General features: G+C 41.7%; 1 protein-coding gene across 5 annotated transcripts in view; it reads left to right on the top strand.

The window, feature by feature from the left end:
- The window catches only part of NOD1 (nucleotide binding oligomerization domain containing 1), a 141,052-nt gene that overhangs the window by 12,766 nt on the left and 100,995 nt on the right, over window positions 1-27,291 (top strand). Inside the window, exon 1 of one of the 5 annotated variants that reach the window (XM_082397945.1) lies at window positions 599-4,966. The exons of the other annotated variants lie outside the window; for them this stretch is intronic. The gene's annotated coding sequence lies outside the window, so the exon portion shown is untranslated. Of the gene's footprint in view, window positions 1-598; window positions 4,967-27,291 lie in introns of those variants that run through there. 5 annotated transcript variants of the gene reach the window in all.

Genomic DNA, 27,291 nt, shown 5'->3' with positions numbered 1-27,291 from the left:
CTAGTGAACTTGGCCAGTGACACTCCCTATGTGAGCCCGTGAATTCTGGAAATCCACATATTCGTTCAATGAGCATTAATGAAGCTCCCGTTATAAGCAGTGTGCTGTGCTAGATTCATTCATTCAACATTTTTTAATCTAGCATCCTCTCTGTGCTGGGGATACAGGGACTAACCAGATGGACACCATCCCTCATAGGCAAATGCTGGGCCTCCAAGATGAACCAGACAGAAGCTCCAGCCTACACCACCCTCTCCTTGGTCATGGTAAATGCTTGCAGTGTGACCAGTGTTGTGCTAAGTGTCATCTAAGTATTAACTCATTGAATCCTCACACTGATCCTAGGAGGTAGGTGCTGTTGTTATCTGCATGTTATAGATAAGAACACTGAAGCACAGAAGGGTGGTTGTATTTCTCCAAATCACACAGCTAGTGATTGGAACCAGGTAGCCTGGTTTTAGAGTCTTGGCCCTTCCCTGCCACTGTCTATTGATGTGGAGAAAGAGTTCAGGAGAAGAAAAAAGTGAACTACCACATCCTGTGAGAGTGGTGGGGATAAAGTACCATGGGGATTCCCAGTGGGGAGAGAGGGACTGAGGGGAGGAACATGGTGAGGTGGGGCCCCTGCCCATCTGATAGGTGCCAGTCCCTGCTGGGGGGATGGGGTGAGACTCTCGGCTGCTGAGGGGGCTACCCTAACCAGAAGTAAATAAAAGAGCATTTGCCTCAGTGCCAAGAGACCTGCGACCTAGCTCTGGTTGATCCAGACAAGTCTTGGCCTTGCCTAGGGCCTCAGTTTCCTCATCTCTAAAATGGGGGTGTTGGACCGTACTCTGTTCCACTCCAGAAGTCCGCGGTTCCAGCAGAGAAGGGAAGGGCTGGCTCTGCACACACTCTGAACGGGGTTTCTTGACCAGAGGAGATACTTGGCTCAGAGAATGTGGAGTCAGACATTTGAGTTCCCAGAAGGCCTGAAAGGATATCTGCGTTCCATCAGCCTCCACCCCCGAGTGCTCACATCCTCTGTCTGCATTCCTGTGCTTGTAGTAGGCAGGGTGGCAGAGTCTGTATCTGGAGTTCAAACTATGTGGTACTTTCGCAAGAGAAAAAAAGGAGATGGAGAGATGGAGGGAGAGAGGGAGAGAGAGGAGATATTGAGAGGACAGACTGCCTTTTCGATCTGCTTTGAAATTCTGAGGGATTATGTGCTTTCAGATACTTAAAGTAAATGAATGTTAATGGAACTTAAAAGCTTCAAATGACTGTAGCCTCATCCGTCTGCTAAATTTTTTCCAGAGGGGGCTGTTAGTAGTTTTCTGGTATGGCAGAGGCATACAGGACTGGGCTTGTTTTCCAGGTTAAGAAATTGAAACCAAAACAAGAAAAATGAATAACCACCCCCTCCCAAACCCCAAAACCTGAGAGAGAGAGGGTTCCATGAAGACCCATTAAAGAATGGCAAATTGAGTTTGTCTAGTTTCTGAAGCCTGGAAGCAAAATAGAGCTGATGTTTTGTGGCTTACGCAGCAGGGAAAGTAGGACCCTGTTTGAGTTGACCCACTGTGTGTGATCTCTGTGCAGTTCTATCAATATTGTATAAAAACGTGCTTGGTCTTAGCTTCCTGTTCAATTGCTGATGGGAGGTGTTGGTCCACCCACCTCATTGTTGGGCAGCTTGAAGTAGGGTGGAGCCTTCCTGACCACATGATCAATGTCAGCAAACACGGTATAATTGTCTTCCTCACTGTAAGACTGGGCTGAGGAGGCTGTGAGTCCTCTTCACCAAAATGAACCTTATTCCAGAGAGAAGTCATTTCCTCGAGGAGCATCCAGATGTGTTCGACGATGTACGTGTTGAGGTTACACAGGGGTTTACGGTCAGGTTGGCAGAGCCTATTTTTGTTGACATTTTGCAATCTGAGGAATGTCATCCCTGAGGTAGGCAGGTACCTATTTGAGGTAGGCAGGGAGGGATGGCTTTATTTTACATTATCTTAAATCTGAATTCAGTAAATAAATAGCAATGATCAATTCCTATCGTCCAGGACTGCGGTAGACAGAATGTTTTAGAAGTCCATATTGTGCGTGGCAGATGTGGCTCTGCCAGAGATGGTATTTGCTGGATGGACTTTAGCCATAGGATGTGGTTTTAGCAGAAGGGAAGGAAGAATCTAAAATGGTTTCCTTGGTAACGGTAGCCACTTAGGTGGGGAGGAGATATTGGGTGGAAAGTGTGAGGTACCTTTGGCATCATCCATCAAAGTGGAAACATCACTCGGGGTCAGAATGTTACACAGAAGGCAGTTGAGCCCATATTATTTTAAAGTGTTCAGAGGCTTGCGTTACATGAAAGGAAATAAAAGACAATGGAAATGAAGAGACCTTTGGTAATTATGGAGCATTTTTTCAAGGTGGTATTGCCTAAGCTCCTAAGGTTTAAAAAAAGTCTACTTGAAGGTCAGTTCTGTTGACTCTTTTTGCTCCGTTCTGTTTTCGTAGGGCTTGATTTTTCACCTTACATTCCTTATTTCAAACCAGGTTTAGTGGCAATACCATGAGTTGACAGACTCCTACTAAATTGAAGACAAAATAAAACTGTTCCCACCCACACACCCATCAGCTTGACTATGATATTTCACCAAATCAGGAGGAGTGTTCCATTTATTGACAGGCGCACAGAAAGAGTCATACCATTCCATCAGAGTTTGTTTGATTTTAATGGATTGTTGTTTAGTTTAATGGGGACTGAGTGTTCTTTCCTAGGAGGGTGAGCTGAAACTCAAAGTTCCCTAACAGATGGTGATTGCTGAGAATGTTGCATTGAGCTGCCTCAAGGTTTCCTCAGATGCCCTGATGAATAAAAAGGCTTATTTAAAGTTTAAGTAACTTTGAGTATATATTCTTCTTACAAAAAATTAAAACATTATGAATAAAAGTACTATACCAATCCTGGTGCCCTTCCTTCCCTGTCTGGAAGTAATCTCTCTTCTCATAAAGTATGTCTTCTTCCAGATATTTTTCTTTGCATCTATGTTCATAGACGTATACTTGTAGAAAATGTACACTGTTTTGCGTGTCTGTAGGGCAGACAATATGGGCAAATTATATGTGTCGTTATACTCTTTCCAAAACTTGCATTTTTCAAATGACAGTATGTCTTGAAGATCTTTCTATCGGTACATGGAGCTCCACCACATTCTTTTTCATCGCTGATCATGTCTCTTTAGCTTGTGTGGTTCCTACTGGATGATTCTGACAGAAGTGGTGGTGGTGGACTGGGTTGAGGTGGCTGAGGTTCTGATGTGGGACAAGAAGCTGGGCGGAGTGAGGTGACGGGGATCTGGGACCACGACAAGCAGACTCGGCCCCCTCAGTACCAATGATGAGAATGTGTGGCTTACCCTTGTGCCTTTTTTTTTTCCCCCTTGAAATCAATTAGCATTTTCTTGTATAGATTACTTCTAAGTCTGAGGTAGGGAGGAAATGAGGCTTCATTTTAACTTAACTCTTAATTCTAAAGTCGGTTTTACAGTATCTGAAAAAAAAAAAGATTGTCGTGGCTTTATCTTTACAGTGAGTAGTCCTTTCGTGTCGTGGGTCTCTGTCCTGTAGAAACTGCTGTCGTGTGAAGGCAGCGAGAGGGCTGTGGCAAGCATTGCAGCCCTCCTGCTCTGCCTTCCACCAGCTGTCTGGCCTTTGGCAGCTCATTTCACCCCTCTGGGTCTCAGTTTCTTAATGTGCTAAAAGCTTTTCTTGTCCAGTGTTATAGTATCCGTCAGGCTAGGCTAGGTTGTGCTGCAGTAACAGATCATTCCAAAATCTCAGCAGCTCAAACAACAAAGGTTTGTTTCTTGCTCACACTCTATGCCCATCACAAGTTAGCAAGGGGCTCTCCTTACTGTCGTTACCTGTGGGCCAGGTGGATGGAGCAGCTACCAGCTAGAATGTTGCTGGTCCTAGTGCCAGAGGAAAAGGAGAGTCGCACGCTGACAAGTGATGCACCAATGCTGAGTAACTCGTTCTACTGCTGCTCACATGTCATGAGTCAAAGCAGGTAACTTCAGTAACACGTAATCCTACCTGGTACCTGGGAGGAGAATCCAAACTATGTGATGAGCAGCATGCTTTTCTCACAGTGTTGTTTGCCAAGAAAGGGTTAGGAAAGTCTGTGAAAACTGTCCTGTGGTCAGTAAAGTCATATCCCAGAAGCTAATCCTTGCTGTATATATAAGATCATCAACCTTTTCCTGTGGCCTCCAACGTTCCAGAGAACAGCATCCTGTATGGGGATCACATTTTCAGAAATGACCAGAGCTGGGGGAGGGAACAGTCAGGAAGGGAGCAGGGGCTGGTGGCCCTGAGCCAGATTCCAGAGCACCTGGACACCAGCAAGGCCGGCCTTGATTTTGCTTATGTTTGTATTTGTTTCCAGCCTGTACGAAGAAAAAGTCGGCAGCAGAAATACTTGTAGCATGGCCTGAGTGCATGGAGCTCATTGTTTAAAGAACTCTGGGTTGTCACTCCACGTTAGCATCTTCCACACTGTTAAAGAATGTTTTAAGGACTAAGGCTGAGATCTCTTAGGAATCTTATCTGCTGGTATTGCAATACCAATTTGCAGAAAGTTGTGTCGTTTATTTTGAAATATGTATATATGTGTGTATATATATATAAAAGAGTGAATGATGACTCCCAACAATTGGGTGTGTAAGAAAAGAATGAAATCACAAGGCCAGTGTGGATGTTGGGAAATGATTTTCTTGAGGTTTCTGTTCTCCATCTAGCCTCCACACCCCCTTCAGTTGGGATGGAGGCCAAGTTGACTGCTCAGCCTGGGAGTCAACATTCACACTGTGGGCAGGGTGACCTCTGCAACCTCTGCACTTGGGCTCTGCTGGATGATTTTGCACAGAACAAAGCTGCTGCTGAATGGACGTGTTTGCCAGTAACTTCAGGGAACGTTGAGGTGATTTCTGTTTGGGGTTTATTCTAATGATGCATGGGATGGGATGGCATACCTGGGTGGCTGTGGAGACCATGACCCTGAGCAGTGGGCAGTCTTTAGCCCCTAGCTTGTGTGCTGCGAGTTATCAGGGCTCGGCATCTCTCTGGGTGTCTCGGATCCAAACTCTTTAAGAGATAGAGGCTCTCGCCGCTTCTCTCTGTCACCTTTCACTACAGAGGGCTCCAGCGGGGCCAAGGAAGCCTTTGGGAGAGCTACAGACAGCCTTGGCTCTCTGTGGTCATTTCTCAGTCACTCTTGTGGTCCCTTGTTCTGTGTCCATCCGCCCGGCTGCGTTGTAACCTCTGTGGGTGTTGGGAGCTGCTTACCCTCCGTGTGCCTCAGTTTCCTCATTGTAAATGGATGGTAACAATGACCTCTGCCAGAGAACAGAGAAGATTAAGCAAGGTGATAATTACTGAGTATTCACTGTATGCCAGCCCTGGTCTAGGCACTTCGTGACCATGAACTCAACCCTACAGCAACACTTGGAGGTAGGGACTGTCAGAGACTTGGAGGAAACTGAGGCACAGAGAGGATAGCTGACTTGCTGATGAGCAGTGGAGTCACGTCTGAACTCAGCCCATTGGCTCGAGACCACTTTGAATCCTTATGTTATCTGGCCTCCTGCAGTGAGTGGAAAGTGTTAGGTCAACACTGGGCCCCTAGTGAAGTGCTCACTCCGTTTTAGCAATGACTGTCAGGGCTCTGCTGGGGCCCCGAGCAGCACAGGCTTGATACTGGGTTTCCAGGGAAGGATGCCTGAAGCTGTGGCATCCCAGAGTCTGCCCAGCACCCTGACCCCTGCCTACCCACTGAAGCCCTTCCTCAGGCCTGTCTGTGATGGATAGCATGCCGTTGTGTGCCTGGCAGCTGGTGGAGGCTGCAGAGCTTGGTGTCCAGATTTGCCCTGGCAGTTCAGGCAGGCAGGGCCAAGCCAAGAAAGGGGCTACCATTTGGCCTCAATTTTGATCCTCTGTTTGGCGCCTGGAATTTCTCAGGTACGAGGCTTTAAAGCAGCAAAGAGTGGCAGGTGGTTCTTATACTATAAAATAAAAACCAGGGAAAGCAAAGCATCTGTCAGAAGCCAGCTTCTGCAGCTCAAAAGAGGGCCTTGGCAGTTACAAAGAAACATGAGATAATGGTAGAGGTACACCAGATACATATAGTGTGATGCCAAACATGCAAAAAAGATCAGTATAGGTATAACTGCACATAGAGAAAAGCAGAAAGGGAAAATACTCCAAAATGTTAACAGTGGGTGATGGGTGAGTTTTGTTTCTCTAAACTTTCTTTTTTTTTGCATTTCCAAATTTTCCACAGTGAGCAGGTGGAAAAGCACAATATAAATAATATGACTTAAGTTTTTGTTTTCCTTTTCTAATATATGCATGTAAGGCTATATATTTCTGTGACTTTTTAAATTGTATCCCACAAATTTTATACGTTGTAATTTCATTATTTTGCAATTCAAAATATTTTCTAATTTCCACTTTTATTTCTTCTTTAACCTATGGTTTGGGGATTTTTCTAGGTATTTTTTTATTTTTTATTTCTAGCTTTATTCCACTGTGGTCAGAGAACATTTTCTGAGTGATTTCAGTTCTTTAAAATTTGTTAAGAACTTGCTTTGTGGCCCAGTATATTGGTCAAGTTTACAAACACTCCACATGCACTCTAAATGCTGGGCATTCTGTTGCTGTTGGCTGCAGTGTTCTATAGATGTCAGTCTAGACATTTTGTTCATATTCTCCATATTCTTTGATTTTTTTGGTCTATTCTTTCAGTTATTCTGAGAAATGTATTAAAGTTGCTCACTGTTTGAAAATCCTCACTGATTGTGGGTTTGTATATTCCTCCTTATTATGTTTGTCAATTTTTGCTTTATATATTTTGAAAATAAGTTACTACGTGCATACAAACTAACATTTCTATAACAACCTTTAAAAGTAATTATTTTGGGGGCTTCCCTGGTGGCGCGGTGGTTGAGGGTCCGCCTGCCAATGCAGGGGACACGGGTTCGAGCCCTGGTCTGGGAAGATCCCGCATACCGTGGAGCATCTAATAGAGCCCGTGAGCCACAACTACTGAGCCTGCGCATCTGGAGGCTGTGCCCGGCAACAGGAGAGGCCGTGACGGTGAAAGGCCCGCGCACCGTGATGAAGAGTGGCCCCCGCTTGCCGCAACTAGAGAAAGCCCTCACACAGAAACGAAGACCCAACACAGCCAAAACTAAATAAATAAATTAATTAATTTTTAAAAAAAGTAATTATTTTATCATTATGAAATGTTCCTTTACCTCTAATAACATTTCTTTCCTTAAATTCTACTTTAATTTTAATATAGCTCTACCAGCTCTCTTTTGGTTAGTTTATACCTAGTATATCATTTCCCACTTGGGGGAATGAGTAAATGAATGAATTAATTAAACCCTGTCATTTTATTTAAAGTGTATCTTTTAAAGCAGCATATAGTTTTTTTCTCAAGTCTGCCAACCTATGTTGTATAATTGGTATATTTAGTCCATTTGTATTTAATTGAATTACTAATATATTTGGATTGATATATGTTGTTTAGTTTTTATTAGTCTCACCACTTTTGCATTCTTTTTTCCCCTCTCCCTGCCTTCTTTTAGAGTTAAGCATATTTATTATTACATTACCTCCTTCTATTGTCTTGTATTCTCTTGATAGTTTTAGTAATAGCAATTTTAGAGATTAAGACCTGGATCCTTGAATTATTACTGTCTAATATAAAGTAATACTTTTGCCTATTACCAGAAAATGCTTTGAACTTAGAACACTTTAACTCCATTTACTCCCTTCCACCTTTTTGTGTTATTACTTTTTAAATTTTTTTTTTTTTTAAGTTGAGGTATAGTTGATGTACAACGTTATGTTTCATGTGTACAACATAGTGATTCATGATTTTTAAAGGTTATATTCCATTTATATTATTATAAAATATTGGCTATATTCCCTGTGTTACACTATATATACTTGTAGCTTATTTATTTTATACATAATAGTTTGTACCTTTTAATCCCCTACCCCTATCTTGCCCCTCTCCTTTTCCTCTCCCTGCTGATAGCCAATAGTTTGTTCTCTATATCTGTGAGTCTGTTTCTTTTTTGTTAAATTTACTAATTTGTTCTATTTTTAGATTCCACATCTAAGTTGTATTATACATTGTCTTTCTCTGTCTGACTTATTTCACTCGGCACAGTACCCTGCAAGTCCATCTGTGTTGCTGCAAATGGCAAAATTTCATTCTTTTTTATGGCTGAGTAGTATTCCATTGTGTGTGTGCACGTGTGTGTGTGTGTGTATCTCACATCTTCTTTATCCATTCATCTGTTGATGGATACTTATGTTGCTTCATATGTTGCCAATTGTAAACAATGCTGCTGTGCACATTGGGGTGTATGTATCTTTTTGAATTATTGTTTTCATGGGTTTTTTCCCAAATAAATACCCAGGAGTGGAATTGCTGGGTCATATGGTAGTTCTATTTTTAGTTTTCTGAGAAACCTCCATACTGATTTTCATAGTGGCTGCACCAGTTTACACTCCCACCAACAGTGTACAAGGGTTCCGTTTCAGCACATCCTTGCCAACATTTGTTATTTGTGTTCTTTGTGATGATAGCCATTCTCACACGTGTGAGGTGATATCTCTTTGAGGTTTTAATTTGCATTTTTCTGATGATTAATGACGTTGAGCATCTTTTCACATGCCTGTTGGCCATCTGTATGTCTTCATTGGAAAAATGTCTTTTCACGTCGTCTGCTCATTTTTTAACTGGGTTGTTTGGAGTGTTTTGTTTTTGTTTTCTTTTTTTGGCTGCACTGTGTGGCTTGTGGGATCTTAGTTCCCTGACCAGGGATCAAACCTGTGCCTTCTACAGTGGAAGCGTGGGGTCTTAACCAGGGGACGCCAGGGAGGTCTAGTTTGTTTGGTTTTTGATGTTGAGTTGTATAAGCTGTTTATGTATTTTGAATATTAACACCTCATCTGTTATATCATTTGTAAATGTTTTCTCCAATTCAGTAAGGTGTCTTTTTGTTGATGGTTTCTTTGGCTGTGCAAAAGCTTTTAAGTTTAATTATGTCCCATTTGTTTATTTATGCTTTTATTTCCTTTGCTTTAGGAGACAGATCCAAAAAAATATTGCTACGATTTATGTCAAAGAGTATTCCATCTATGTTTTCTCCTAGGAGTTTTTATGGTTTCTGGTCTTCTATTTAGGTCTTTAATCCATTTTGAGTTTATATTTGTATATGGTGTTAGAGAATGTTCTAATTTTATTCTTTTATGTATAGCTGTCCAGTTTTCCCAGCACTACTTATTGGAGAGACTGTCTTTTCTCCATTGTATATTCTTGCCTCCTGTGTCATAAAATAATTGACCATAAGTGTGTGGGTGTATTTCTAGGCTCTCTATTCTGTTCCATTGATCTATGTGCCTTTTTGTGCCAGTACCATACTCTTTTGATCACTGTAACTTTGTTGTATAATCTGAAGTCAGGAAACATGATTCCTTCTGTTCTTTTTCAAGATTGTTTTGGCTATTCAAGATCTTTTGTTTTTCCAAACAAATTTTAGAATTATGTGTTCTAGTTCCATGAAAAATGGCATCGATATTTTTTTCTTTTTTTAATTGAAGTATAGGTGATTTACAGTGTTGTGTTAATTACTGCTTTACAGCAAAGTGATTCAGTTATACATATATATACATTCTTAATATTCTTTTCCATTATGGTTTATCATAGGATATCAAATATAGTTCTCTGTGCTATATAGTAGGACCTTGTTGTTTATCCATTCTATATATAAAAGCTTACATCTGCTAATCCCAAATTCCCAATCCATCCCTATCCCCCCACTTGGCAACTACCAGTCTGTTCTCTATGTCATTGATTCTGTTTCTGGGTCATAGATAGGTTCATTTGTGTCATATTTTAGATTCCACATATAAGTGAATTCATATGGTATTTGCCTTTCTCTTTCTCATTTACTTCACTTAGTTTGATAATCTCTAGTTGCATGCATGTTGCTGCAAATGGCATTATTTCATTCTTTTTTATGGCTGAGTAGTATTCCATTGCATATATGTACCACATCTTCTTTATCCATTCATCTGTCAATGGACATTTAGGTTGCTTCCCTGTCTTGGCTATTGTGAATAGTGTTGCTATGAACATAGGGGTGCATGTATCTTTTTGAATTATAGTTTTGCCTGGATATATATCCAGAAGTGGGATTGCTGGATCATATGGTAGTTCTATTTTTAGTTTTTTAAGGAACCTCCATACTGTTCTCCATAGTGGCTGTATCAATTTACATTCCCACCAACAGTGCAGGAGGGTTCCCTTTTCTCCACACCCTTTCCAGCATTTATTATTTCTAGATTTTTTGATGATGGCCATTCTGACCGGTGTAAGATGATATCTCATTGTAGTTTTTTTTTTTTTATTTTTTTAATTTATGGCTGTGTTGGGTCTTTGTTTCTGTGCAACGGTTTTCTCTAGTTACGGCAAGCGGGGGCCACTCTTCATCGCAGTGTGCGGGCCTCTCACTATCGCAGCCTCTCTTGCTGCGGAGCACAGGTTCCGGACGCACAGGCTCAGTAATTATGGCTCACGGGCCTAGTTGCTCCGCGGCATGTGGGATCTTCCCAGACCAGGGCTCGAACCCGTGTCCCCTGCATTGGCAGGCAGATTCTCAACCACTGCGCCACCAGGGAAGCCCTCATTGTAGTTTTGATTTGCATTTCTCTAATGATTAATGATGTTGACCATTCTTTCATGTGTCTGTTGGCAATCTTCATATCTTCTTTGGAGAAATGTCTATTTAGGTCTTCTGCCCATTTTTGGATTGGGTTGTTTGTTTTTTTGTTATTGAACTGCATGAGCTGCTTGTACATTTTGGAGATTAATCCTTTGTCAGTTGCTTCATTTGCAAATATTTTCTCCCATTCTGAGGGTTGTCTTTTCGTCTTGTTTATGGTTTCCTTTGCTGTGCAAAAACTTTTAAGTTTCATTAGGTCCCATTTGTTTATTTTTGGTTTTATTTCTATTTCTCTAGGAGCTGGGTCAAAAAGGATCTTGCTGTGATTTATGTCATAGAGTGTTCTGCCTATGTTTTCCTCTAAGAGTTTCATAGTGTCTGGCCTTACAATTTAGGTCTTTAATCCATTTTGAGTTTATTTTTGTGTATGGTGTTAGGGAGTGTTCTAATTTCATACTTTTACATGTACCTGTCCAGCTTTCCCAGCACCACTTATTGAAGAGGCTGTCTTTTCTCCACTGTATATGCTTGCCTCTTTTATCAAAGATAAGGTGACCATATGTGCAAGGGTTTATCTCTGGGCTTTCTATCCTGTTCCATTGATCTATATTTCTGTTTTTGTGCCAGTACCATACTGTCTTGATTACTGTAGCTTTGTAGTATAATCTGAAGTCAGGGAGCCTGATTCCCCCAGCTCCATTTTTCGTTCTCAAGACTGCTTTGGCTCTTCGGGGTCTTTTGTGTTTCCATACAAATGGTGAAATTTTTTGTTCTAGTTCTGTGAAAAATGCCATTGGTAGTTTGATAGGGATTGCATTGAATCTGTAGATTGCTTTGGGTAGTAGAGTCATTCTCACAATGTTGATTCTTCCAATCCAGGAACATGGTATATCTCTCCATCTATTTGTATCATCTTTAATTTCTTTCATCAGTGTCTTATAATTTTCTGCCTACAGGTCTTTTGTCTTCTTAGGTAGGTTTATTCCTAGGTATTTTATTCTTTTTGTTGCAATGGTAAATGGGAGTGTTTTCTTAATTTCACTTTCAGATTTTTCATCATTAGTGTATAGGAATGCAAGAGATTTCTGTGCCTTAATTTTGTATCCTGCACCTTTACCAAATTCATTGATTAGCTCTAGTAGTTTTCTGGTAGCATCTTTAGGATTCTCTATGTATGGTATCATGTCATCTGCAAACAGTGACAGCTTTACTTCTTCTTTTCCGATTTGGATTCCTTTTATTTCTTTTTCTTCTCTGATTGCTGTGGCTAAAACTTCCAAAACTATGTTGAATAAGAGTGGTGAGAGTGGGCAACCTTGTCTTGTTCCTGATCTTAGTGGAAATGGTTTCAGTTTTTCACCACTGAGGACGATGTTGGCTGTGGGTTTGTCATATATGGCCTTTATTATGTTGAGGAAAGTTCCCTCTATGCCTACTTTCTGCAGGGCTTTTATCATAAATGGGTGTTGAATTCTGTTGAAAGCTTTCTCTGCATCTATTGAGATGATCATATGGTTTTTCTCCTTCAGTTTGTTAATATGGTATATCACGTTGATTGATTTACATATATTGAAGAATCCTTGCATTCATGGAATAAACCTCACTTGATCATGGTGTATGATCCTTTTAATGTGCTGTTGGATTCTGTTTGCTAGTATTTTGTTGAGGATTTTTGCATCTATGTTCATCAGTGATATTGGCCTGTAGTTTTCTTTCTTTGTGACATCTTTGTCTGGTTTTGGTATCAGGGTGATGGTGGCCTCGTAGAATGAGTTTGGGAGTGTTCCTCCCTCTCCAATATTTTGGAAGAGTTTGAGAAGGATAGGTGTTAGCTGTTCTCTAAATGTTTGATAGTATTCGCCTGTGAAGCCATCTGGTCCTGGGCTTTTGTTTGTTGGAAGACTTTTAATCACAGTTTCAATTTCAGTGCTTGTGATTGGTCTGTTCATATTTTCTATTTCTTCCTGGTTCATTCTCGGAAGGCTGTGCATTTCTAAGAATTTGTCCATTTCTTCCAGGTTGTCCATTTTATTGGCGTAGAGTTACTTGTAGCAATCTCATGATCCTTTGTATTTCTGCAGTGTCAATTGTTACTTCTCCCTTTTCATTTCTAATTCTATTGATTTGAGTCTTCTCCCTTTTTTACTTGATGAGTCTGGCTAATGGTTTATCAATTTTGTTTATCTTCTCAAAGAACCAGCTTTTAGTTTTATTGATCTTTGCTATCGTTTCCTTCATTTCTTTTTCATTTATTCCTGATCTGATCTTTATGATTTCTTTCCTTCTGCTAACTTTGGGGGTTTTTTTGTTCTTCTTTCTCTAATTGCTTTAGGTGCAAGGTTAGGTTGTTTATTTGAGATGTTTCCTGTTTCTTAAGGTAGGCTTGTATTGCTATAAACTTCCCTCTTAGAACTGCTTTTTCTGCATCCCATAGGTTTTGGGTCGTCGTGTCTCCATTGTCATTTGTTTCTAGGTATTTTTTGATTTCCCCTTTGATATCTTCAGTGATCACTTCGTTATTAAGTAGTGTATTGTGTAGCCTCCATGTGTTTGTATTTTTTACAAATCTTTTCCTGTAATTGATATCTAGTCTCATATCATTGTGGTCGGAAAAGATAATTGATACAATTTCAATTTTCTTAAATTTATCAAGGCTTGATTTGTGACCCAAGATATGATCTATCCTGGAGAATGTTCCATGAGCACTTGAGAAGAATGTGTATTCTGTTGTTTTTGGATGGAATGTCCTATAAATATCAATTAAGTCCATCTTGTTTAATGTATCATTTAAAGCTTGTTTCCTTATTTTCATTTTGGATGATCTGTCCATTGGTGAAAGTGGGGTGTTAAAGTCCCCTACTGTGATTGTGTTACTGTCAATTTCCCCTTTTATGGCTGTTAGTATTTGCCTTACGTATTGACGTGCTCCTATGTTGGGTGCATAAGTATTTACAGTTGTTGTATCTTCCTCTTGGATCGATCCCTTGATCATTATGTAGTGTCCTTCTTTGTCTCTTGTAATAGTCTTTATTTTAAAGTCTATTTTGTCTGATATGAGAATTGCTACTCCAGCTTTCTTCTTTTTTTTTTTTTAATTAATTAATTAATTTATTTATTTATTTATTTTTGGCTGTGTTGGGTCTTCGTTTCTGCGTGAGGGCTTTCTCCAGTTGTGGCAAGCAGGGGCCACTCTTCATCACGGTGCGCGGGCCTCTCACTGTCACGGCCTCTCTTGTTGCGGAGCACATGCTCCAGACGTGCAGGCTCAGTAATTGTGGCTCACGGGCCCAGTTGCTCCGCGGCATGTGGGATCTTCCCAGACCAGGGCTCGAACCCGTGTCCCCTGCATTGGCAGGCAGACTCTCAACCACTGTGCCACCAGGGAAGCCCTCCAGCTTTCTTTTGATTTCCATTTGCATGGAATATCTTTTTCCATCCCCTCACTTTCACTCTGTATGTGTCCCTAGGTCTGAAGTGGGTCTCTTGTAAACAGCATATGTACGGGTCTTGTTTTTGTATCCATTCAGCCAGTCTGTGTCTTTTGGTGGGAGCATTTAATCCATTTACATTAAAGTAATTATCGATATGTATGTTCCTATTCCCATTTTCTTTAAGTGTTTTGGGTTTGTTATTGTAGGTGTTTTCCTTCTCTTGTGTTTCTTGCCTAGAGAAGTTCCTTTAGCATTTGTTGTAAAGCTGGTTTGGTGGTGCTGAGCTCTCTCAGCTTTTGCTTGTCTGTAAAGATTTTGATTTCTTCATCAAATCTGAATGAGATCCTTGCTGGGTAGAGTAATCTTGGTTGTAGGTTTTTCTCCTTCATCGCTTTAGGTATGTCCTGCCACTCCCTTCTGGCTTGCAGAGTTTCTGCTGAAAGATCAGCTGTTAACCTTATGGGGATTCTCTTGTGTGTTATTTGTTGTTTTTCCCTTGCTGCTTTTAACATGTTTTCTTTATATTTAATTTTTGATAGTTTGATTAATATGTGTCCTGGCATGTTTCTCCTTGGATTTATCCTGTACGGGACTCTCTGTGCTTCCAGGACTTGATTAACTATTTGCTTTCCCATATTAGGGAAGTTTTCAACTATAATCTCTTCAAATATTTTCTCAGTCCCTTTCTTTTTCTCTTCTTCTTCTGGGACCCCTATAATTCGAATGTTGGTGTGTTTAATGTTGTCCCAGAGGTCCCTGAGACTGTCCTCAGTTCTTTTCATTCTTTTTTCTTTATTCTGCTCTGCAGTAGTTATTTCCACTATTTTATCTTCCAGGTCACTTATCCATTCTTCTGCCTCAGTTATTCTGCTATTGATCCCTTCTAGAGTATTTTTAATTTCATTTATTGTGTTGTTCATCTTTGCTTGGCTCCTCTTTAGTTCTTCTAGGTCCTTGTTAACTGTTTCTTGCATTTTATCTCTTCTATTTCCAAGATTTTGGATCATCTTTACTATCATTATTCTGAATTCTTTTTCAGGTGGTCTGCCTATTTCCTCTTCATTTGTTAGGTCTGGTGTGTTTTTACCTTGCTCCTTCGTCTGCTGTGTGTTTTTCTGTCTTCTCATTTTGCTTATCTTACTGTGTTTGGGGTCTCCTTTTCGCAGGCTGCAGGTTCGTAGTTCCCGTTGTTTTTGGTGTCTGTCCCCAGTGGCTAAGGTTGGTTCAGTGGGTTGTGTAGGCTTCCTGGTGGAGGGGACTAGTGCCTGTGTTCTGGTGGATGAGGCTGGATCTTGTCTTTCTGGTGGGCAGGTCCACGTCTGGTGGTGTGTTTTGGGGTGTCTGTGAGCTTATTATGATTTTAGGCAGGCTCTCTGCTAATGGGTGGGTTTGTGTTCCTGTCTTGCTAGTTGTTTGACATAGGGTGTCCAGCACTGTAGCTTGCTGGTCATTGAGTGAAGCTGGGTTTTGGTGTTGAGATGGAGATATCTGGGAGAGTTTTGCCGTTTGGTATTACATGGAGCTGGGAGGTCTCTTGTGGACCAGTGTCCTGAGGTTGGCTCTCCCACCTCAGAGACACAGCCCTGATGCCTGGCTGGAGCACCAAGAGCCTTTTATCCATGAGAAAAAATAGAATAAAATAAAATGAAATAAAGTAAGATAAAATAAAGTTATTAAAATAAAAAATAGTTATTAAGAAAAAAATTTTTGTAAAGTAAAACAAAAACAAAAAACACACAGATGGACAGAACCCTTGGACAAATGGTGAAACGGAAGCTATACAGACAAAATCTCACACAGAAGCATACACATACACACTCACAAAAAGAGGAAAAGGGGAAAAAAATAATATATCTTGCTCCCAAAGTCCACCTCCTCAATTTGGGATGATTCACTGTCTATTCAGATATTCCACAGATACAGGTACATCAAGTTGATTGTGGAGCTTTAATCCGCTGCTTCTGAGGCTGCTGGGAGAAATTTCCTTTCTCTTCTTTGTTCGCAGAGCTCCCGGGGTTCAGCTTTGGATTTGGACCCGCCTCTGCGTGTAGGTTGCCTGAGGGCGTCTGTTCTTCGCTCAGACAGGACGGGGTTAAAGGAGCAGCTGCTTCGGGGGCTCTGGCTCACTCAGGCCGGAGGGAGGGAGGGGTACGGATGCGGGGCGAGCCTGCGGCGGCAGAGACCAGCATGACGTTGCACCAGCGTGATGCGCGCCGTGCGTTCTCTCGGGGAAGTTGTCCCTGGATCACGGGACCCTGGCAGTGGCGGGCTGCACAGGCTCCCGGGAGGGAAGGTGTGGAGAGTGAGCTGTGCTTGCACACAGGCTTCTTGGTGGCGGCAGCAGCAGCCTTAGCGTCTCTTGCCCGTCTCTGGGGTCCACGCTGATAGCAGCGGCTCGTGCCCATCTCTGGAGCTCCTTTTAGCAGCGCTCTTAATCCCCTCTTTTGGGAGGTCTGAGGTCTTCTGCCAGCGTTCAGTGGGTGTTCTATAGGAGCAGTTCCACGTGTAGATGTATTTCTGATGTATCTGTGAGGAGGAAGGTGATCTCCGTGTCTTACTCTTCCGCCATCTTGAAGCTCCTCTTTAACTTTTGCCATTTTTATTATGTCTTGGTGTAGGTCTGTTTGGGTTTATCTTGTTTGGGACCCTCTGTGCTTCCTGTACCTGGATATGTTTCCTTCTTTATGTTTGGGAAGTTTTCAGCCATAATTCTTCAAAAACATTTTCGATCCCCTTTTCTCTTTCTTCTCCTTCTGGAATCCCTTTTTTTTTTTTTTTTTCTTTTTTTTTTTTTTTTAAACATCTTTATTGAAGTATAATTGCCTTACAATGGTGTGTTAGCTTCTGCTTTATAACAAAGTTAATCAGTTATACATATACAATATGTTCCCATATCTCTACCCTCTTGCATCTCCCTCCCTCCCACCCTCCCCATCCCACCCCTCTAGGTGGTCACAAAGCACCGAGCTGATCTCCCTGTGCTATGCGGCTGCTTCCCACTAGCTATGTATTTTACATTTGGTAGTGTATATATGTCCATGACACTCTCTCACCCTGTCACATCTCACCCCACCCCCTCCCCATATCCTCAAGTCCATTCTCTAGTAGGTCTGTGTCTTTATTCCCGTCTTGCCACTAGGTTCTTCATGGCTTTTTTTCCCCTTAGATTCCGTATATATGTGTTAGCATACTATATTTGTTTTTCTCTTTCTGACTTACTTCACTCTGTATGACAGACTCTAGGTCCATCCACCTCACTACAAATAACTCCGTTTCATTTCTTTTTATGGCTGAGTAATATTCCATTGTATATATGTGCCACATCTTCTTTATCCATTCATCTGTCGATGGACATTTAGGTTGCTTCCATGTCCTGGCTATTGTAAATAGAGCTGCAATGAACATTTTGGTACATGACTCTTTTTGAACTATGGTTTTCTCAGGGTATATGCCCAGTAGTGGGATTGCTGGATCGTATGGTAGTTCTATTTGTAGTTTTTTAAGGAACCTCCATACTGTTCTCCATAGTGGCTGTATCAATTTACATTCCCACCAACAGTGCAAGAGAGTTCCCTTTCCTCCACACCCTCTCCAGCATTTATTGTTTCTAGATTTTTTGATGATGGCCATTCTGACCGGTGTGAGATGATATCTCATTGTAGTTTTGATTTGCATTTCTCTAATGATTAATGATGTTGAGCATTCTTTCATGTGTCTGTAGGCCATCTGTATATCTTCTTTGGAGAAATGTCTATTTAGGTCTTCTGCCCATTTTTGGATTGGGTTGTTCGTTTTTTTGTTATTGAGCTGCATGAGCTGCTTGTAAATCTTGGAGATTAATCCTTTGTCAGTTGCTTCATTTGCCAATATTTTCTCCCATTCTGATGGTTGTCTTTTGGTCTTGTTTATGGTTTCCTTTGCTGTGCAAAAGCTTTTAAGTTTCATTAGGTCCCATTTGTTTGTGTTCTTATTTCCATTTCTCTGGGAGCTGGGTCAAAAAGAATCTTGCTGTGATGTATGTCATAGAGTGTTCTGCCTATGTTTTCCTCTAAGAGTTTGATAGTGTCTGGTCTTACACTTAGGTCTTTAATCCATTTTGAGTTTATTTTTGTGCATGGTGTCAGGGAGTGTTCTAATTTCATTCTTTTACATGTACCTGTCCAGTTTTCCCAGCACCACTTATTGAAGAGGCTGTCTTTTCTCCACTGTATATGCTTGCCTCCTTTATCAAAGATAAGGTGACCATATGTGCGTGGGTTTATCTCTGGGCTTTCTATCCTGTTCCATTGATCAATATTTCTGTTTTTGTGCCAGTACCAAACTGTCTTGATTACTGTAGCTTTGTAGTATAGTCTGAAGTCAGGGAGCCTGATTCCCCCAGCTCCATTTTTCGTTCTCAAGATTGCTTTGGCTATTCGGGGTCTTTTGTGTTTCCATACAAATGGTGAAATTTTTTGTTCTAGTTCTGTGAAAAATGCCAGTGGTAGTTTGATAGGGATTGCATTGAATCTGTAGATTGCTTTGGGTAGTAGAGTCATTCTCACAATGTTGATTCTTCCAATCCAGGAACATGGTATATCTCTCCATCTATTTGTATCATCTTTAATTTCTTTCATCAGTGTCTTATAATTTTCTGCATACAGGTCTTTTGTCTCCTTAGGTAGGTTTATTCCTAGATATTTTATTGTTTTTGTTGCAATGGTAAATGGGAGTGTTTTCTTAATTTCACTTTCAGATTTTTCGTCATTAGTGTATAGAAATGCAAGAGATTTCTGTACATTAATTTTGTATCCTGCTACTTTACCAAATTCATTGATTGGCTCTAGGAGTTTTCTGGTAGCATCTTTAGGATTCTCTATGTATAGTATCATGTCATCTGCAAACAGTGACAGCTTTACTTCTTCTTTTCCGATTTGGATTCCTTTTATTTCTTTGCCTTCTCTGATTGCTGTGGCTAACACTTCCAAAACTATGTTGAATAAGAGTGGTGAGAGTGGGCAACCTTGTCTTGTTCCTGATCTTAGTGGAAATGGTTTCAGTTTTTCACCATTGAGGACAATGTTGGCTGTGGGTTTGTCATATATGGCCTTTATTATGTTGAGGAAAGTTCCCTCTATGCCTACTTTCTGCAGGGCTTTTATCATAAATGGGTGTTGAATTCTGTCAAAAGCTTTCTCTGCATCTATTGAGATGATCATATGGTTTTTCTCCTTCAGTTTGTTAATATGGTGTATCACATTGATTGATTTACGTATATTGAAGAATCCTTGCATTCCTGGGATAAACCCCACTTGATCATGGTGTATGATCCTTTTAATGTGCTGTTGGATTCTGTTTGCGAGTATTTTGTTGAGGATTTTTGCATCTATGTTCATCAGTGATATTGGCCTGTAGTTTTCTTTCTTTGTGACATCTTTGTCTGGTTTTGGTATCAGGGTGATGGTGGCCTCGTAGAATGAGTTTGGGAGTGTTCCTCCCTCTCCAATATTTTGGAAGAGTTTGAGAAGGATAGGTGTTAGCTGGTCTCTAAATGTTGGATAGAATTCACCTGTGAAGCCATCTGGTCCTGGGCTTTTGTTGGAAGATTTTTAATCACAGTTTCAATTTCAGTGCTTGTGATTGGTCTGTTCATATTTTCTATTTCTTCCTGGTTCAGTCTCGGCAGGTTGTGCATTTCTAAGAATTTGTCCATTTCTTCCAGGTTGTCCATTTTATTGGCATAGAGTTGCTTGTAGTAATCTCTCATGATCCTTTGTATTTCTGCAGTGTGAGTTGTTACTTCTTTTTCATTTCTAATTCTATTGAGTCTTCTCCCTTTTTTTCTTGATGAGTCTGGCTAATGGTTTATCAATTTTGTTTATCTTCTCAAAGAACCAGCTTTTAGTTTTATTGATCTTTGCTGTCGTTTCCTTCATTTCTTTTTCATTTATTCCTGATCTGATCTTTATGATTTCTTTCCTTCTGCTAACTTCGGGGTTTTTTTGTTCTTCTTTCTCTAATTGCTTTAGGTGCAAGGTTAGGTTGTTTATTTGAGATGTTTCCTGTTTCTTAAGGTCGGATTGTATTGCTATAAACTTCCCTCTTAGAACTGCTTTTGCTGCATCCCATAGGTTTTGGGTCGCCGTGTCTCCATTGTCATTTGTTTCTAGGTATTTTTTGATTTCCCCTTTGATTTCTTCAGTGATCACTTTGTTATTAAGTAGTGTACTGTTTAGCCTCCACATGCTTGTATTTTTTACAGATCTTTTCCTGTAATTGATATCTAGTCTCATAACGTTGTGGTCGGAAAAGATACTTGATACGATTTCAATTTTCTTAAATTTACCAAGGCTTGATTTGTGACCCAAGATGTGATCTATCCTGGAGAATGTTCCATGAGCACTTGAGAAAAATGTGTATTCTGTTGTTTTTGGGTGGAATGTCCTATAAATATCAATCAAGTCCATCTTGTTTAATGTATCATTTAAAGCTTGTGTTTCCTTATTTATTTTCATTTTGGATGATCTGTCCATTGGTGAAAGTGGGGTGTGAAAGTCCCCTACTATGATTGTGTTGCTGTCAATTTCCCCTTTTATGGCTGTTAGTATTTGCCTTATGTATTGAGGTGCTCCTATGTTGGGTGCATAAATATTTACAATTGTTATACCTTCCTCTTGGATCGATCCCTTGATCATTATATAGTGTCCTTCTTTGTCTCTTATAATATTCTTTATTTTAAAGTCTATTTTGTCTGATATGAGAATTGCTACTCCAGCTTTCTTTTGATTTCCATTTGCATGGAATATCTTTTTCCATCCCCTCACTTTCAGTCTGTATGTGTCTCTAGGTCTGAAGTGGGTCTCTTGTAGACAGCATATATATGGGTCTTGTTTTTGTATCCATTCAGCCAGTCTGTGTCTTTTGGTGGGAGCATTTAATCCATTTACATTCAAGGTAATTATCGATATGTATGTTCCCATTCCCATTTTCTTAAATGTTTTGGGTTTGTTATTGTAGGTGTTTTCCTTTTCTTGTGTTTCTTGCCTAGAGAAGTTCCTTTAGCATTTGTTGTAAAGCTGGTTTCGTGGTGCTGAACTCTCTCAGCTTTTGCTTGTCTGTAAAGGTTTTAATTTCTCCATCACATCTGAATGAGATCCTTGCTGGGTAGAGTAACCTTGGTTGTAGGTTTTTCTCCTTCATCACTTTAAGTATATCCTGCCACTCCCTTCTGGCTTGCAGAGTTTCTTCTGAAAGATCAGATGTTAACCTTATGGGGATTCCCTTGTGTGTTATTTGTTGTTTTTCCCTTGCTGCTTTTAATATGTTTTCTTTATATTTAATTTTTGATAGTTTGATTAATATGTGTCTTGGCGTGTTTCTCCTTGGGTTTATCCTGTATGGGACTCTCTGTGCTTCCTGGACTTGATTAACTATTTCCTTTCCCATATTAGGGAAGTTTTCAACTATAATCTCTTCAAATATTTTCTCAGTCCCTTTCTTTTTCTCTTCTTCTTCTGGGACCCCTATAATTCGAATGTTGGTGCATTTAATGTTGTTCCAGAGGTCTCTGAGACTGTCCTCAGTTCTTTTCATTTTTTTTTCTTTATCCTGCTCTGCAGTAGTTATTTCCACCATTTTATCTTCCAGGTCACTTATCCTTTCTTCTGCCTCAGTTATTCTGCTATTGATCCCATCTAGAGTATTTTTAATTTCATTTATTGTGTTTTTCATCGTTGCTTGGTTCCTCTTTAGTTCTTCTACGTCCTTGTTAAATGTTTCTTGCATTTTGTCTATTCTATTTCCAAGATTTTGGATCATCCTTACTATCATTATTCTGAATTCTTTTTCAGGTAGACTACCTATTTCCTCTTCATTTGTTAGGTCTGGTGTGTTTTGACCCTGCTCCTTCATCTGCTGTGTGTTTTTCTGTCGTCTCATTTTGCTTATGTTACTGTGTTTGGGGTCTCCTTTTCACAGGCTGCAGGTTCGTAGTTCCCGTTGTTTTTGGTATCTGTCCCCAGTGGGTAAGGTTGGTTCAGTGGGTTGTGTAGGCTTCCTGGTGGAGGGGACTATTGCCTGTGTTCTGGTGGATGAGGTTGAATCTTGTCTTTCTGGTGGGCAGGTCCACGTCTGGTGGTGTGTTTTGGGGTGTCTGTGGCCTTATGATTTTAGGCAGCCTCCCTGCTAATGGATGGGGCTGTGTTCCTGTCTTGCTAGTTGTTTGGCATAGGATGTCCAGCCCTGTAGCTTGCTGGTCGTTGAGTGAAGCTGGGTCTTGATGTTGAGATGGAGATCTCTGAGAGATTTTTGCCGTTTGGTATTACGTGGAGCTCGTAGGTCTCTTGTGAACCAGTGTCCTGAAGTTGGCTCTCCCACCTCAGAGGCACAGCCCTGATGCCTGGCTGGAGCACCAAGAGCCTTTCATCCACACAGCTCAGAATATAAGGGAGAAAAAAATAGAAAGATAAAAAGAGGATAAAATAAAATAAAATAAAGCTATTATAATAAAAAATAAGAAAAAAAATTATTAAGAGTAAATGTATTCAGAAAAATTTTTTTTAATTTTTAAAAATAGATTTATTAATTTTTTATAGTAAAAAATAAGAAAAAGATTTTTAAGAAAAAAATTTATTAAGAAAAAAAATTTTTAATTTTTTAAAATAAAAAATATGAAAATACTTATTAAAAATTTTTTTAATTTCTAAATATAGAAAATACGGAAAAAATTATTAAGAAAGCATATATTAGGAAAAAAAATTTTTTTAAGTAAAAAAAAAAAAAAAAAAAATGGACGGACCTAACCCTAGGACTGATGGTGAAAGCAAAGCTATACAGACAAAATCTCACCCAGAAGCATACACATATACACTCACAAAAAAAGGAAAAGGGGAAATTAATATATCCTGCTCCTAAAGTCCACCTTTTGAATTTGGGATTATTCGTTGTCTATTCAGGTATTCAACAGATGCAGGCACATCAAGTTGTTTGTGGAGCTTTAATCCGCTGCTTCTGAGGCTGCTGGGGGAGATTTCCCTTTCTCTTCTTTGTTCGTACAGCTCCCAGCGTTCAGCTTTGGATTTGGACCCGCCTCTGCATGTACGTTGCCTGAGGGCGTCCGTTCCCCGCCCAGACAGAACGGGGTTAAAGGAGCAGCTGCTTCGGGGGCTCTGGCTCACTCAGGCCGGGGGAGGGAGCGGTACGGAGGAGGCGGGGCGAGCCTGCGGCGTCAGAGGCGTCATGACGTTGCAGCAGCCTGAGGCGCACCGTGTGTTCTCCCGGGGAAGTTGTCCCCGGATCACGGGAGCCTGGCAGTGGCGAGCTGCACCGGCTCCCGGGAGGGGTGGTGTGGAGAGTGACCTGGGCTCGCACACAGGCTTCTTGGTGGCAGCAGCAGCAGCCTTAGCGTTTCCTACCAGTCTCTGGGGTCCGCGCTGATGGCCGCGGCTCACGCCCGTCTCTGGGGTCCGCGCTGTTAGCCGTGGCTCGCGCCCGCCTCTGGAGTTCGTCTAGTGAGCTGGTGAGCGCTGCTCGGCGCTGAGCCTCTGTGCGGGAATCTCTCCGTTTTTCCCTCTGTGCCCCTGTTGCTGTGGGATCCGCGCTGATAGCTGCGCGGCTCGCACCCGTCTCTGGATTTCGTTTAGGCAGCGCTCTGAATCCCCTCTCCTTGCGCGCCGCGAAACAAAGAGGCAAGAAAAAGTCTCTTGCCTCTTCGGCAGCTGCAGACTTTTTCCCGGACTCCCTCTTGGCTAGCACCAAAGCCCGAGCCTCAGCTCCCAGCCCCTGCCCGCCCCGGCGAGTGAGCAGACAAGCCTCTCGGGCTGGTGAGTGCTGGTTGGTGCCGAGCCTCTGTGCGGGAATCTCTCCGCTTTGCCCTCCGCACCCCTGTGGCTGTGCTCTCCTCCGCGGCTCCGAAGCTTCCCCCCTCTGCCACCTGCAGTCTCTGCCCGCAAAGGGGCTTCCTAGTGCCTGGAAACCTTTCCTCCTTCACGGCTCCCTCCCACTGGCGCAGGTCCCGTCCCTATTCTTTTGTCTCTGTTATTTCTTTTTTCTTTTACCCTACCCAAGTACGTGGGGATTTTCTTGCCTTTTGGGAGGTCTGACGTCTTCTGCCAGCGTTCAGTGGGTGTTCTATAGGAGCAGTTCCACGTGTAGATGTATTTCTGATGTATCTGTGAGGAGGAAGGTGATCTCCGTGTCTTACTCTTCCGCCATCTTGAAGCTCCACTTTAACTTTTGCCATTTTTATTATGTCTTGGTGTAGGTCTGTTTGCGTTTATCTTGTTTGGGACCCTCTGTGCTTCCTGTACCTGGATATGTTTCCTTCTTTATGTTTGGGAAGTTTTCAGCCATAGTTCTTCAAATACATTTTCGATCCCCTTTTCTCTTTCTTCTCCTTCTGGAATCCCTTTTATGTGTATGTTTTATATTATCCCATAGGTCTCTTATATTGCTTTCATTTTTTTTTTTTTAATTTGGCTTTCTGTCTGATATCCTGATTGGGTGATTTCCATTATCCTGTCTTCCAGGTCACTTATTTGTTTTTCTGCATTATTCATTCTGCTATTCTATGCTATTCTGCTATTCTATGCCTTTAGCTCAGCTTTTGTCTCTGCAAATGAATTTTCTTTTTTTTTTTTTTTTTCTCTTTTTTGGCCATGCTGTGCGGCTTGTGGGATCCCAGTTCCCATAGGGATTGAACCAGCCCTCAGCAGTGAAAGCGCCAAGCCCTAACCACTGGACTGCCAGGGAATTCCCTGCAAATGAGTTTTATATTTTTTGGTTCCTCTTTATAGTTTCTAGTTCCTTTTTACAGTACTCTGCATTTCCGTTGCTAGTGTTTCTTAATTCCTTTGGTATTTTCATTATCTCCTTTTTGAAATCAGTGTCTATTAGTCTGGAGAGGTCTGCTTCACTGCTTGTTCTTTCAGGGGAATGCTGTTAGTCTTTTACCTGGGAGTGGTTCCTCAGCTTCTTCATTTTACTTCTATTTCTCTTACTCTGTGAGTTTAGGAGAAACAATTATCTGGTGTGGTCTTGGAAGGCTATTTATATGTGGGCGTGTCCCTGTGTAACTTGTGTGGGTTTAATATGTTTGGTGACAGTGCTGTTTTTAGTATGGATGCCTGTCGCCTCTTTCCTCAGTGTGTGTTGGTTGTTCTCCCCTTGGTAAGGGGTGTGCAGGTGTGGTGGCTGGTGCCTGGCCCTGGGGTTCTTGGCAGTGGTGGCAGCTCAGGTGCCACCCCCAGAGCACATGATGGGGACAGAGGTGGTGGCTCATGACCACTCCTGGGGTCCAGGAGGGAGGCTGGCAGTGGCTCCCAACCACTCCTGGAGTCTGCAAGGGTGGTGGTGGTGGCTCACGACTGCTCCTGCAGCCTGGGCAGGCAGTGTCATGCCCTCTGTGAGCGCATGCACAGGGTAAAAGGCTACAATCTGGGTCCCGCCCCTCCCCTCATGCACTCCCCAAACAGTGGCGACTGGTCTCTAAGTTGGCCCAAACTTCCTCCGCGTACACCCCCAGCCATGGTTGCACTGGACTCCAGCGCCCCCAGGCCATCTCCACACGGCCAACCCCAGTCCTCTCCCCGGTTCCGATCTCCGAAGCCCAAGTTCCAGCACCCAGCCCCCGCCTGTACTGGCAGATGCATGTCTCAGGCTGGGGAGTGCAGGGCAGTGCAGGGCGGCAGCACTGACCATCTGTGCAGTTCTCCCTCTGCTCTGGCTGCTGCAAACCAGCAGCACTCTCCTACGAGGCTCTGAAGCTACCTTTCTGTCCCAGCAGATCTCCCCACTGGTGAGGGGGCTTCCCAGGGTGCAGGGACCTTTCCTCTTTCACAGCTCCCTCCCAGGAGCACAGGTGCTGTCGTGAGACCTTTCTCGCTTTTTATTTTTTCTATTTCCTACCTGGTTACATGGAGATTTTCTTGCCCTTTCAGCAGTCTGAGGTATTCTGCCAGCCTTCAGTAGACATTCTGTGAGAATTGTTCCACAGGTAGATTTATTTTTGAAGTATTTGTGGGAGAAGGTGAGCTTCATATCCTACTACTCTGCCATCTTGATCCCATGCTCTGCCATTGGTATTTTGATAGGGATTGCATTGAATCTGTAGATTGCCTTGGGTAGTATGGTCGTTTTTAACAATAATAATTCTTCCAATCCATGACCATGGAATACCTTTTTTTTTTTTTTTAAAGACATTCACTTTTTAAAAAAATTTATTTTATTTATTTATTTTTGGCTGCGTTGGGTCTTTGTTGCTGCGTGTGCGCTTTCTCTAGCTGTGGTAAGTGGGGGCTACTCTTCGTCTCAGTGCACGGGCTTCTCATTGCAATGGCTTCTCTTGTTGCAGAGCACAGGCTCTAGGCGCGTGGGCTTTAGTAGTTATGGCACATGGGCTCAGTAGTTGTGGCACACGGGCTTAGTTGCTCTGTGGCATGTGGGATCTTCCCAGACCAGGGCTCGAACCCATGTCCCCTGCATTGGCAGGCAGATTCTTAAGCACTGCGCCACCAGGGAAGCCCCAACCATGGTATATCTGTGTGTTTGTATACTCTTCAGTCTTTTAAATCAGTGTCCTATGGTTTTCCGAGTACAGGTCTTTTACCTCCTTAGGTAGGTTTATTCCTAGGTATTTTATTCTTTTTCATGCAGTGCTAAATGGGATTGTTTCCTTAACTTCTCTTTCTGGTAGTTTGTTGTTAGTGTATAGAAATGCAACAGATTTCTATATTTTAATTTTGTATGCTGCAACTTTACTGAGTTCATTGATGAGCTCTAGTAGTTTTTTGGTGGCATCTTTAGGATGTTCTATGTATAGTCGTGTCATCTGCAAGCAGTGACAGTTTTACTTCTTCTTTCCCAATTTGGATACCTTTTATTTCTTTTTCTTGTCTAATTGCTGTGGCTAGGACTTCAATACTATGTTGGTTAAAAGTGGCAGGAGTTGGTATACTTGTCTTCTTCCTGATCTTAGTGTAAATGCTTTCAGATTTTCACCATTGAGTATGATGTTAGCTGTGGACTTGTCATATATGGCCTTTATTATGTTGAAGTATGTTCCCTCTATGCCCTCTTTCTGGAGAGTTTTTATT

The sequence above is a fragment of the Balaenoptera borealis genome (genome assembly GCF_965194805.1).
Source record: "Balaenoptera borealis genome assembly, chromosome: 7".
NCBI lineage: Eukaryota > Metazoa > Chordata > Mammalia > Artiodactyla > Balaenopteridae > Balaenoptera > Balaenoptera borealis.
Note: the sequence above shows the minus strand (reverse complement) of the source record. Positions and strands in the feature narration are given on the sequence as shown.